The 11,967-nt window shown below is 38.6% G+C and overlaps 1 pseudogene; it reads right to left on the bottom strand.

Moving 5' to 3' along the window:
- Positions 1-233: 233 nt before the first annotated feature.
- On the bottom strand, positions 234-1,217 carry LOC121156494 (annotated as a pseudogene).
- Between the last annotated feature and the right edge of the window lie 10,750 nt (positions 1,218-11,967).

Below are 11,967 nucleotides of genomic sequence, written 5' to 3'. Positions count from 1 at the left end.
TGTGGAGAAGCCCCCTCCCCCATCCTCTCTTCAGCACCAAAGAATGAAGAAAAAAATAAATAAATTCAATTTGGGCATGTAAACCAGGGGTGCTCAGCCAGCACCTCAGGGCTGAGGCAGCCAGCCAGAGCCTTTTACCTCTAGACCTTGTTTGGAGGTGGGGGTGGGGGGTACCTCACACATTAGGGAATAGCAGCAGTGGTGCTGTTGGGGCCGGGCACCCCCTGCAGTCCTCACCCAGGAACAGGCTCCATCAGAGATTCTGGGGCAGCATCCTCAAAGAGACTGTCCACCAGCGGGACCAGAGCTTCAGCACCAGGCTGGGACAAGCCCATGAGAGACTCCAGGAAGCACATGCTCATGTCCCCAGGTGGAGAGGGTCTGGGCAGAGGAAGTGGTGATGCCTCAAGGTGGTTCAGGCTTTCAGAGCCTTCTGTGAGCTGTAGTGAGGTCCCAGGCTGTAATCAGGCAGGGCAAGCAGCAGCCCAAACGTGTCACAGGAAGACAAGCTGAGATTCACTGAGCTTCTCTCTAGGGCAGCGTCCATGCAGGGCGGCACTGCTGTGCCAGCCAGACCACCCTCACTCAAGCCCTACAGGTCACTGTTCAGCAAGCAGCTGGCATCCAAGTTGGCATTTTCATCCAGGATGCTCAATTGGAAGCTACAGCCTGAACAGCTCTTGGTCCTGCTGGCCAGGCTACCAGGGTCACCTGAAGATGTCAGAAGGGTGGAAGCAGCAGAGGTTGTCCAGGTGTGCCACGCCCCCTTCCTCCTCCTCTGCCTCCTCCTTCTGCTCCCCTAGGAAGTCAGAGTCACTGAAACTCAGGCTGCGGGCCAGGTTGTCATGATCCAGGACGATCTGGAAGCCAGAGCCAGGCAGGCCTGGGTGGGTGGGCCAGCCAGGGGCCTCACCAGTGCTGGATGCTGGGGAGGAACCACTCCTGTCGCTGCACCAAGTGTTATCTCCCAGCTAGCTAATTGCTCATGGAGGGTTTGGCCAGCGGGAAGGAGGGCAGGGTCCGGCTGGACTGCCCTGGGCGGGGGCCTCCACCTCACCAAGGCTCTTATCACAGTCCCTTGCTCCAGCTACAGGCAGGTGAGCATTTGGACGAAGTGGATCTGAACTGGTGCCTGGTTCAACTCCACCCAGCCATGGGGGTTCTCACAACTTCACAAATTCCCTGCAGCAGCCACAGGGGAACGCTGTGTGGTCCATCTCACTAATCACTCCGAAGATTTGGTCATGTGATTATTATATTACCTTTCTTCCTTTTTTATTGCACCACCCTCTTGTACTGCTTGTCCAAGAGAATCATAGCATACTTGTCACTATTTCTTAGGATTTTCTTGAACTTTGTATATGTAGAATCACACTGAATCAATCCCCTGCTTTGGTCCTCCAGCTTCTTTAAATTGGCATAAATAGTCTGAGGGTAATTATATTATTGCAAATAACTGAATGAATGCTTCTACTGGTGAATAGTATTCCGTGCAAGTATGGATGACAAGCTACTCATCTAGTAAATTCTCATTTTTTAGATGTTAAAAACAAGGCATCTGTGTATGTGTATGTACAAGTGTTTCTGTGGATTTATGTTTCCATAAACCTGCAAACAGTAAGTCATCTATGAATAACTTCATCTCTCTCTCTTAACTCAGAACTGGTACTCATTTTCTCAGCTCTATTTTTAAGGACTTATTTATTTATTTATTCATTTATTATTAGAAAGTCAGATGTACAGAGAGGAGAGACACAGAGGAAGATCTTCTGTCCATTGATTCACTCCCCAAATGGCTGCAATGGCCAGAGCTGAGCTGATCCGAAGCCTGGAGCCCAGAACATCTTCCGGTTCTCCCATGCCGGTGCAGGGGCCCAAGCCTTTGGGCTGTCCTCGACTGCTTTCCCAGGTCACAGGCAGGGAACTGGATGGGAAGTGGTGCTGCCAGGATTAGAACCGGTGCCCATATGGGATGCCAGAATGCTAGGCGAGGACTTTGGCCGTTAGGGTATTGTGCTGCAACCTCTCAATTCTATTCTTTTACCACATAGTAGCTCTCAGATTCTCTTCAGTGTGGTGTTTGTACTAAAGCCCAGACTGTCAGAGAAGGAACGTGGAATAACCAGAGGATGCGATTTTTTTGCATTTTTTTTTTTTTATCTCTTAAGAATTTCTGTTCTTTCATTACCTAATATTCGGTTTGGACACACATGTACTCAGGTGTGTATGTGTGTGTTCATGTTTGTGTGTTTAGTGGCTAGTAGATTTATCTCTGAGGGCAGAGAACAAACATATTGCTAAGAATATTAAATAGATGAAAACTGGTGTTAGGGCCCAGTGGCTAAATCCTCACCTTAAAAGTGTCAATATCCTATACAGCCGCTTGTTTGAGTCCTGACTGCTCCACCTTACTTTGAGCTACCTGGAATATTATTACCTGGGAAAGGAGTAGGGGGTGGCCCAAAGCTTGGTACCCTGCACCCTCATGGGAGACCCAAAAGAAGCTCCTGGTTCCTAATTTTGGATCAGGTAGGCCCCAGCTGTATTGGCTGCTTGGGGACTGAACCAATGGATGGAAGATCTTTCTCTCTGTCTCTCCTTCTCTGTGTAAATCAGATCTGCCTTTCCATTAAAAAGAAATCAATCTTTAAAAATGAATATTTAACAAAGGGATGAACTGTATAAATGTGCCATATATAAAAGTTACTAGCACAAAATCAGGTTTTAAATTTATTTATATATAGTACATGTTTCTCATGTATGAATATTGAACAATTTTTTACACAGGCAACTAATCAAAAATTAAAACTATTTCTATACACCTTTGAAAAAAACATTTTTTTTTCTGGGTTGTTTCTTTTTCTGTGTAGTGTTTCAATGGTATTCCTTTTTCGCTTGTGCACTTGCGGCTTCAAAAATTTTGTCATCATTTATGGTATCATTAGAAAGATGATCTGATGTATTTGTCAAAGGCCTCAAGTTGTTTTGAGATTTTTTTGATTCACTAAATTTATATTACTTTAGAAAATTATTTGTAAATGACATTTTAGCTACCACAGATGTACTGGGATAAACTGTTTCTTGTAGTTAGATGTATTAGAATTCAGATCTCAGTTCTCCAATAAGCTTGCAGATATTAGGCAAGTTCCCTAACCTTTCTCTAACTGAATTACCTGTGAACTTCAGTTCACAATAATATATCCATCTCAAAGTCGTCAATTTGAATAGAGAGCTAGATGCATTGCAGTTACTCTAGCAGTGTAGCTATTTTAATACATTGAACAAAAATGTTCGCAATGTTTAACCCTTCTAATGACTTATTTTTATTATCTTTGAATTTCAGGGATCAAATCTATTCTTTTTTCATTTGGCTTATTGAATCTTTTGCTTAGGTTGAGTTCTCTGTAAGGTATCAGTTATTATAATAATAAAAGAAAAAAAGCAATGTAATGTGTTTTGTAGTTGACCAACTTAAATCTCTCCTGTGTGTTAAACAATAGACACTATTGAGTCTCCTTTTTACTCTGAGAATTGTACTGAATTATTTTTTGAATAAAAATGAATAATAAAATCACAATATAATAGATCAAAAGAATTGAGTTCCATTGTCACTAGAATGTTGAGCCTTATTCTTACTCTTAGAAAAATGAATATCAATAAATGCTTCTTTTGTGATTGCATAGCAACCATGCTGGAAAGAAGAATCTTTACAGAGTAATTGCTGCTATTATAGGACAAATGTACATAAACTTAGTAGCGCACATTTTCAGTGAATGGAATAGAATGGTGTGTTAAAATGACACTAAGGAAAACCACATTTTAAGCTTTTTGATCAAATTTCAAAAGCATTGACTTCCTAAATTCTCAATTCTAATGACATTTAAGATAAAATTGTATTTTATGAGCAATTTAATTAATAGCCAAGTTGAAATTTAGTGAAAGAATTGTTTTAAAGTGTAACAACTTTAACTGATTGGATCTGAAATATTTTGGTAATTGTCATAATAAAAATTCATTCCAAATTTTTTGTAGCTGCATGGCTATTAAGAATGAGTCAGTAAGTGAATGTGACATGGGACCATTACTGAGAACAATAAACTAACATTTATCGACTAAAGCAATAGATATATTTGTCTTTGTATACAACCCGGTGAGAAGTCATCCCCTCCAAATTACAACCATTATTCCAATGGAAATAAAAACATTCACTTTATCAAACTTTATTTGATAAGGTAAGTAAAACTAAAATAGATTAACACTAAGAATAAATAGTATAAGCAGAAAATAAAAGAGAATGTGGGATATTTATTATTAAATCTAAGTGTTATGGTAATCCCATATCACTAATTTGAAATGTTTCTATTAAATATATCATCAGTAAGGCAATATTGTGCAATATTCCTAGTGGGGCACACTTCCATTTCTCAGGAATTTGCTAATAGGATGATTTTAAGAAAGATCAACAAGCCTTAATGCAAGCTCCAGCTATGGAAAGAAAACAAGTTGAGGATGCACTTACATGAACAAAGTTTTTATAGACTGAAGACATCAGATATATTCTTTCTTTTATCTGTTTAGATATATTGTCTATGTTCTTATTGAATCATTTACATTTTGATTTACAACAGTCTAAGGGCCATAAGTTTTTGGGAGATCATGATGGTGGAATAGGGTAAGGACATATTAAAAGGAACCAATAGAGATTAGCGGAGAAGCAGAGAGTGCAATTCCAGATAACAGGAGTTGGCAGGCCAGAGGCATACATCTGGAAATCCACGGAGAGAGGACAGCAGCAGAGACACTGGAGTGCACTATAGCAGAAATATCTCAGTGGCAGTTGGAGCCCCACCAGCGAGCAGATGGAAAGAAGAGATCACCTGGGAGTTGAGTCAATCCATTGTGTTGAGCATCCTGCTGACGTTTTAAATTCTATCACAATCCTAAACAGAGTAGTTGAACCTTTATAGACAGCCACAGGAGCTAAGGAAAAGTTTGCAACCCAGTATCCCACCCTCACCATGGATGGCAGATTAGACAACATTTTGAGTATGGTAGCAAAGCACTTAAGGGATAATAGCCAGCTGTGCATGAACGATGCTTGAGGAAAAACCACACTGGGCTCTCCAAGGGTCTTGCACAAGCTGATCCCACGAACACATTTTGCTGATCCGGTCAGGAAAATAATACTGTTTGGCATTGCTTCTTGCTACATCCAAAATAGTTCTGAGGGACTCCCTTACCTACCTGTTTGTAAATTCTGGCAAGAAGAAAAAAATCTGTGTGCCACCTAAGCTGAGGCCTGAGCAGAGTACTGCTGCCGCTGACAGAGATCTGATCCGAGTTAAAGACATAGCTGTTATCTCTCTAATCCCAGGTGCCACTGGAACTGTGAATGGGAGAAAGACTGCCGTGCTACAGGATCACAGGGAGTGGGGAATGCCAACTCAGGTTACACTGGCTGCGGAGACCATGCTAGGGATGCAGCATGGAAGCTCCAGATTGAAAATCATTGGAGTCATGAGAGTACCACAAAGGGAGAACCGGGCACTGACCAGGACCAGGAAAGCTGATCTGCAGTCCTGAGTATGAAACAGTTTAAAGAAAAAACTGTCAGGGCCCAGCACCATAGCCTAGTGGCTAAAGTCCTCACCTTGAATGCAACCAGGATACCATATGAGCGCTGGTTCTAATCTTGGCAGCTCCACTTCCCATCCAGCTCCCTGCCTGTGACCCAGGAAAGCAGTAGAGTTGGCCCAAAGCCTTGGAACCCTGCACCCGTATGGGAAACACTGAAGAGCTCCTAGCTCCTAGCTTTGGATTGGCGCAGTTCTGGCCATTGCAGTCACTTGGGGAGTGAATCATCAGATGGAAGATCTTCCTCTCTGTCCCTCCTGCTCTCTGTATATCTGACTTTCCAATAAAAATAAAATAAATCTTAAAAAAAAAAGATCAAGCTGTCCTGAGGACAATCCACTAATTTGAACTGTAATTGCACAAAAGAAGAGCCAAAGGCAACAGGAAGAAGGAAATAAATGCCTTCCCTGCAAAACACCAGAAAACAATCTCAGTCTCAGAAGTTGAGGACATTCTGGATAAAGAATTTTTAAAACTCATTATAAACCTATTTAAAAGCAGTGAGAAGCAGGTAAAGGACTGCAAGGATTACGTTACATACTACATAGGAAATAGCAATGAAGTAATCAAACTGGAATTTTAACATGAAATATTCACTACATCAAATGAAAAAGAAAATGGAACGTCTATAATGGAATGAGTGAGGCAGAAGAAAGAATTTCAGAGCTAGAAGACATCACATGCAAAAATGCTGAAACAGGAATATGGAAGAGGAACTGAGGAAAGCTAAAAAAAAAAATCTGAAAATTAAGTGACATCATCAAAAGGCCAAATATAATGGTTAAAAGATTTGCCTAAGGTGTGGAAAGAGAGGGCCCAGTGCCAGAGCCTAGAGGCAAAAATCCTTTCCTTGCATGAACCGGGATTCAACACAGGCACCAATTTGTATCTCAGTCGTTTCACTTTCATCCAGTTCCTTGCTTGTGGCCTGGGAAGGCACAAGAAGGCCCAACGCCTTACCACCCTGCAATCATGTGGGAGATGTGGAAGAAGCTCCTGGTTCCTGGCTTTGCATCATCTCCTGAATGCAAATGGCTTAAACCCACCAATAAAAATGCATAGATTAATGGACTGAATCAAAAAACAGAACCAGGTATCTTGTAGGTTTCCTACAACAGACACATGTCACCAACAAAGATATGCAGAAATTGAAAGTGAAAGGATGGAAAATGATATTCCAGGCTAATGGAAAGGGTAAAAAGTAGAAGCTGCTGTAGCCATTCTAATATCAAATAATATAGGTTTGAACATGAAAAGCACTAAGAAATATGAAGAAGGACACCACGTAATGATTAAGGGATCCATTCTGTAAGAGATAATACCGATAATTAAACTATTATGTGATTTATTCCTGGTATGCAGGGATGATTTAACTTGCACTTATAAAAAATTGGGATATACCACATCAATAAGATGAAGAATAAAAGCCATATGATCATCTCAAAAACAAAGAGAAGGTATTCGGTAAACTCCAACACCACTTCATGCCACAAAGCCTAAGCAAGCAAGATAGGCAGAGACAGAACAATTTGCAACACAATCAATGCAATATACAAAAAACCCAATGCCATCATCATATACAACAGGGAAAGCGTGGAAGCTTCCCCACTAAAATCTGGACAGGGATGTCCACTTTCACGCCTGCTATTCAACATAACATTGGAAGTTCTCGCTATAATTGTTAGGTAATAATAATAATAATAATTCAAATCAGAAATGAGGAATTAAAGTTATTCCTGTTTATATGTTACATGAGTCTGTACAGCCATTTGTACATAGGAGAACCAAAAGACTCAATCAAGAGACTATTGGAATTCACAGGATAATTAGGCAGGGTAGCAGGATACAAAATCAATGAACATTAGTCTATGGCCCTAGTATCCTCAAACCATCCCATGTCTGAGAAAATACTTATAAGTATAATCCCCTCTTAAAATAGCAGAGGAGAACCTTAAATACCTTGGAATAACCTTAACAAAAGACACGAGAGACTTCAATGAGGATAATTATAAAACATTTCAAAAGAAATAGAAGATGACATTAAAAGATGGAGAACTGTATAATGTTCCTGGATTTGGTAGCATCAAAATTATCAAAATTCCCATGTTACTGAAAGAAAGACATAGATTCAATGCCATTCCAACAATGTTCTCAGAAATACAAAAGTTAGTACAAAAATTCATCTGGAAAGATAACAGATCATGAAAAACAAAAGCTATATTAAAGAATAAAGATAAAGCTGAAGGAATCAGAATTCCAAGCCTTAAGAGATAATGCAGGGCAGTAGTACTCAAAATAATTTTGTGCAGGTATAGAAACAGAGAAGATCAATAAATGTCACAGAAACCCCAGAGGTAAGCCCACACAGCAAACTAATCCTCCACAAGAAAACTGAACATAACCCAGGGAAAAGTTGGTGTCTTCAACAAATGATGTCGGGACCACTGGATATCAGCTTGCAGAAGTAAGAGACAAGACCCATACTTTTTACCAAAATCACAAATCAGCTCTAAGTTGATCAAGGACCTAAATCTTCACCCAGAAACCATCAAACTATTAGAGGAAAACATAGGAGGCACTCTGGAAAAGACTTCTTAGAAAACTCACCAAAAGGACAGGCAGTCAAAGCCAAAATAAACAAATGGGATTATGTCCAATTAAGAAGTTTCTGTACAGAAAGGAAATGATCAACAAAGTGAAGAGGTTACCAATTGAATTGGAGAAAATCTTTACATGCTACAGAACCAATAGGGCACTATTATCCAGGATTTACAAAGAGCCTAAGACACTCAACCCCAACAAAATCAAACAACCATGTGAAGAAATGGGAGAAGGAAATGAGCGGATATTTTTCAAAAGAAGAAATACAAATAGCTAATAGACATCTGAAAAATCCACAGGCTCCCTAGCTATAAGAACATCAACAAAACCCCCCTTGAGGTTCCATCTAATTCCAATAGGAAAGGCCGAGATGCAGAAATCTACTGATTACTGCTGGTGAGAATGTGTGGGAAACAGAACACTATTTCACTGTGGCTAGACTATCCTATCATTCACATGGAGAACAGCACACCAGGAAGTGATGCATGTTATGGCATTTTTCATGTTTTACAGTATTTTGTAGATTATTTTTCATCTTTTCAGTATGGATATCCATTTGTTATATAGACACTTTTACAATCTTTTAAGTAAATGTTACATCCACTAATGTGAATAATTCATTTTATTATAACCTGCCATTCTGTTATATTACCTGACTTACTTTAATAATTTATATCAGTTATACTTACTTTCCAATTTGCGATATTGGGCTTTTTGGAACTTGAATTGCTCAAAGATTTTAAGATCAGCTCTTACTATTTCTTTAAATGAATTATTTCTACTCACAGTGGTCAGTGACCATGATTTGAGTAATGCCAATTCCTTGACATATTGGATAATTTTGTGATCAGAACGCAATTTTAATATCCATGAAAATTTGATTTTTTCCTTGTGTTCAGTAAAAATTACTTCTAATTTTACTTACTTCTAAAGTGCTGTCATGTGTTGCAATGTGAAAATATCTTGGAAGCCACCATTTCAATCTTTCAAGATAAAAAGAAAGTTAGAAAGCTAAAAAAAAAAAAAAATCTAGCAGTTATCTCAAATAGTTACGCAAACTGAGGTTTCAGGTCAAACTGCTTCCACCAAATCTAGAGAGACAGTCAAAAAAAAAAAATCACAGCTGGAGACTGCATATCTGAACCATTCCTGCTCGATCCATAAACCAACAGAACAGATGGGAATTTGGATGAATGCCTGAGGCTGGGTGTGGAATAACCATGAGATAAGACACTCATAAGGCTTCAGATTTAATGGGAACCCACACTTTTACCTTATACGTCACTATCGGAGTCTTACACTGAAGAGTGAAGAAAAATCTCCTTTTGTCTATGAGAAAAGGGAAAGAAATTATGTAAAATACATCCAGAGAATCCTCCATGCAAAAGACAAAAACTATACTGAGGTGTGATCTTATTTTAAAGAGTACATTTCTCCAACTAAAGTCCCTTTTACAATTTCTGACTTATCTGAGGTAGGCAAGGGTCTAACAAACACGTGTGGAGTTTTCAATCCAAAAATATAAATCTCCCAAGAGATGGAAATTTAATTTTCCTCTCTTTCCACACGTTTTATTAACAGAGTTTTAGCAAAGTACCAATGGATCATTGCTGAAAGAAGTTCTAGGTGCAAAATGTCTCTGAAAAAGAACACATATGGGAATCCATGGTCAAGAAGAATTGCTAGGGAAAGTTTAATCTTACGGGATTTACAAAGCAACTATTAAGTAACCCTCACTTTTGTCCAGATTAATAAACATTCTCAATACTACACGGCTGTAACTACCCAACAAAATAGATATGGGGCTCAGTTAAAGAACAACTGAAAGCATGCATAAAGGAAAGAAAAACATTATACTCTTAGGACCAAAAGAAGCCTTTGAGTTAGGCTTGTGTCGGAAGGTAACAAGGAAAGAAAAAATAGACCATTGCAAAAAGTTTAATGTAATTACTCGCTAAAGTTTTTTTGTCCTCAGTTTCTACTACTGAATTCTGTCTAATTTTGAATAACAACAACAAAGACATGAGAATGAAGGAGAAAATGAGAAGAAAAATAAGCATCACTATAATGTTCTGATACATACAGACTTTATCCAATGTGGCATTTAAAATCACTGTAATTAATATGCTAAGTTTCTGGCAAAATTAGATGAAATTTAATAGTAGCTATAGCCAAGAGTCAGAAAGCATTAAAAGGAAATGGTAAAAGTCAAAAACTGAAGGACGCCTCTGGAAATCATTATTGGATCAGAAATCATCCAGGAAAGTCAGTGAGTTTAAGATAGGTGGGTGTATATATATGTATCCCAAACTGAAACACAGAAAGATGAATGAGAAAAAAAATGTTTAAAAAATCAAAAATTATGGGACAGCTTCTAAAAGTTAATGCAGAAATTGTTGGAATAGTAGAACAGGACACACAGAGAAGAAATATTTGAAGTAGCAATGAGTGATAATTATGTAATATTGATGATATCAAATCACAGATTCAGGAGTTTTAGAGTACATCCAGCAGGATACACAGCAACAATGTGATCCTAGAACTGTATCTTATATAAGACAGAACGTGAGAAAGTCTCAAGGGAAGCGGACCTGAATGAGAAAACAAGAGTGAAAGAGAGGACACTTCATCTTTAGACACAGAGAACAATTTACACAGGAATCTCACCAAGAATGCAGAAAAAAAGTGAAACATGTCTCACCTATTATGAAAAAGTGAATCCCAAATTCTAAACATGGCAGAAATATGCTCTAAATATGAAACAGGACATCAACAAAAACAATTACAGAAATTTTAAAAAAATGTGCATTCCCCCAAATCAGAAACTGAGCTGACAAATAATTCAACATAAAAACTTCCAGGAATCTAGATTTGAATTAAGAAAATATAAATAAATATAGAAGGAGCTGTTGCTGGGAGGACTTGTTGGTACGATTACTTATCTTGTTACACTTCCTGGCATCCTTCCACCTTGCATCAGCCACATTTCTCAAACAGTTCGGCAGTGTTACAGGAAGCAAGGCACATCTTATTCTACAAAATATGTGTGCGTGCACATGGGTATGTGTGTGTGTCCCTTTGATGTGAGAGCTAGCTCTCTGAGGACTCAACTCAAGACCTGGCTTTCTTTCACCTGAATTAGAGAAGTTTCAGGCCAGAGATAAATTGCCCGGTGTCATTTATCAAATGTATTAAAAAAAAAATGCATCAGACGCTGTCATCCAGGACAAGGGATATCACAACAACTGATGAAAACAACACTTAAATCTGAGAAGAGGATGGAGGAGATGCTTAGGAGGAATTAGAGTGTTGGAAAGCTCCTAGATGTTTCTAGGAAAGCAAAGCCTATGTACAAAAAAAAAAAAAAAAACCCAAAAAAACAAAAACAAAAACAAAAGAAAACCTATGTACGTCCCTAGATATGTGAATTACAGGAAAATCTATAAAATATACTGATTTTTTTTTAACATTGCTTATCATCAGTGACTACACAAGTGAATTGTGAATGCTAAGGTATACTTTTAAACCATTTAATGATCGTCTCAAAACAAACACAATGTCTAAATAGCACAAACTTATTTTTTGGGGGTCAGTTCAGTTTCATTCTAGCTCTTTGGAGAAATCTTTGTCAAATCACTGCCTGGCCAACAGGATAGCAGAATAAAGGCTTCAATGATGGCACGTGACAATCAGTCCTACTTTACACAGTTATTTCAGAAAATACACTTGTCT

The sequence above is a fragment of the Ochotona curzoniae genome, unplaced genomic scaffold, assembly GCF_017591425.1.
Source record: "Ochotona curzoniae isolate NIBS_2020 unplaced genomic scaffold, NIBS_Ocur_1.0 contig_3432, whole genome shotgun sequence".
Lineage (NCBI taxonomy): Eukaryota > Metazoa > Chordata > Mammalia > Lagomorpha > Ochotonidae > Ochotona > Ochotona curzoniae.
This window is presented reverse-complemented; position numbering and strand designations above follow the sequence as displayed.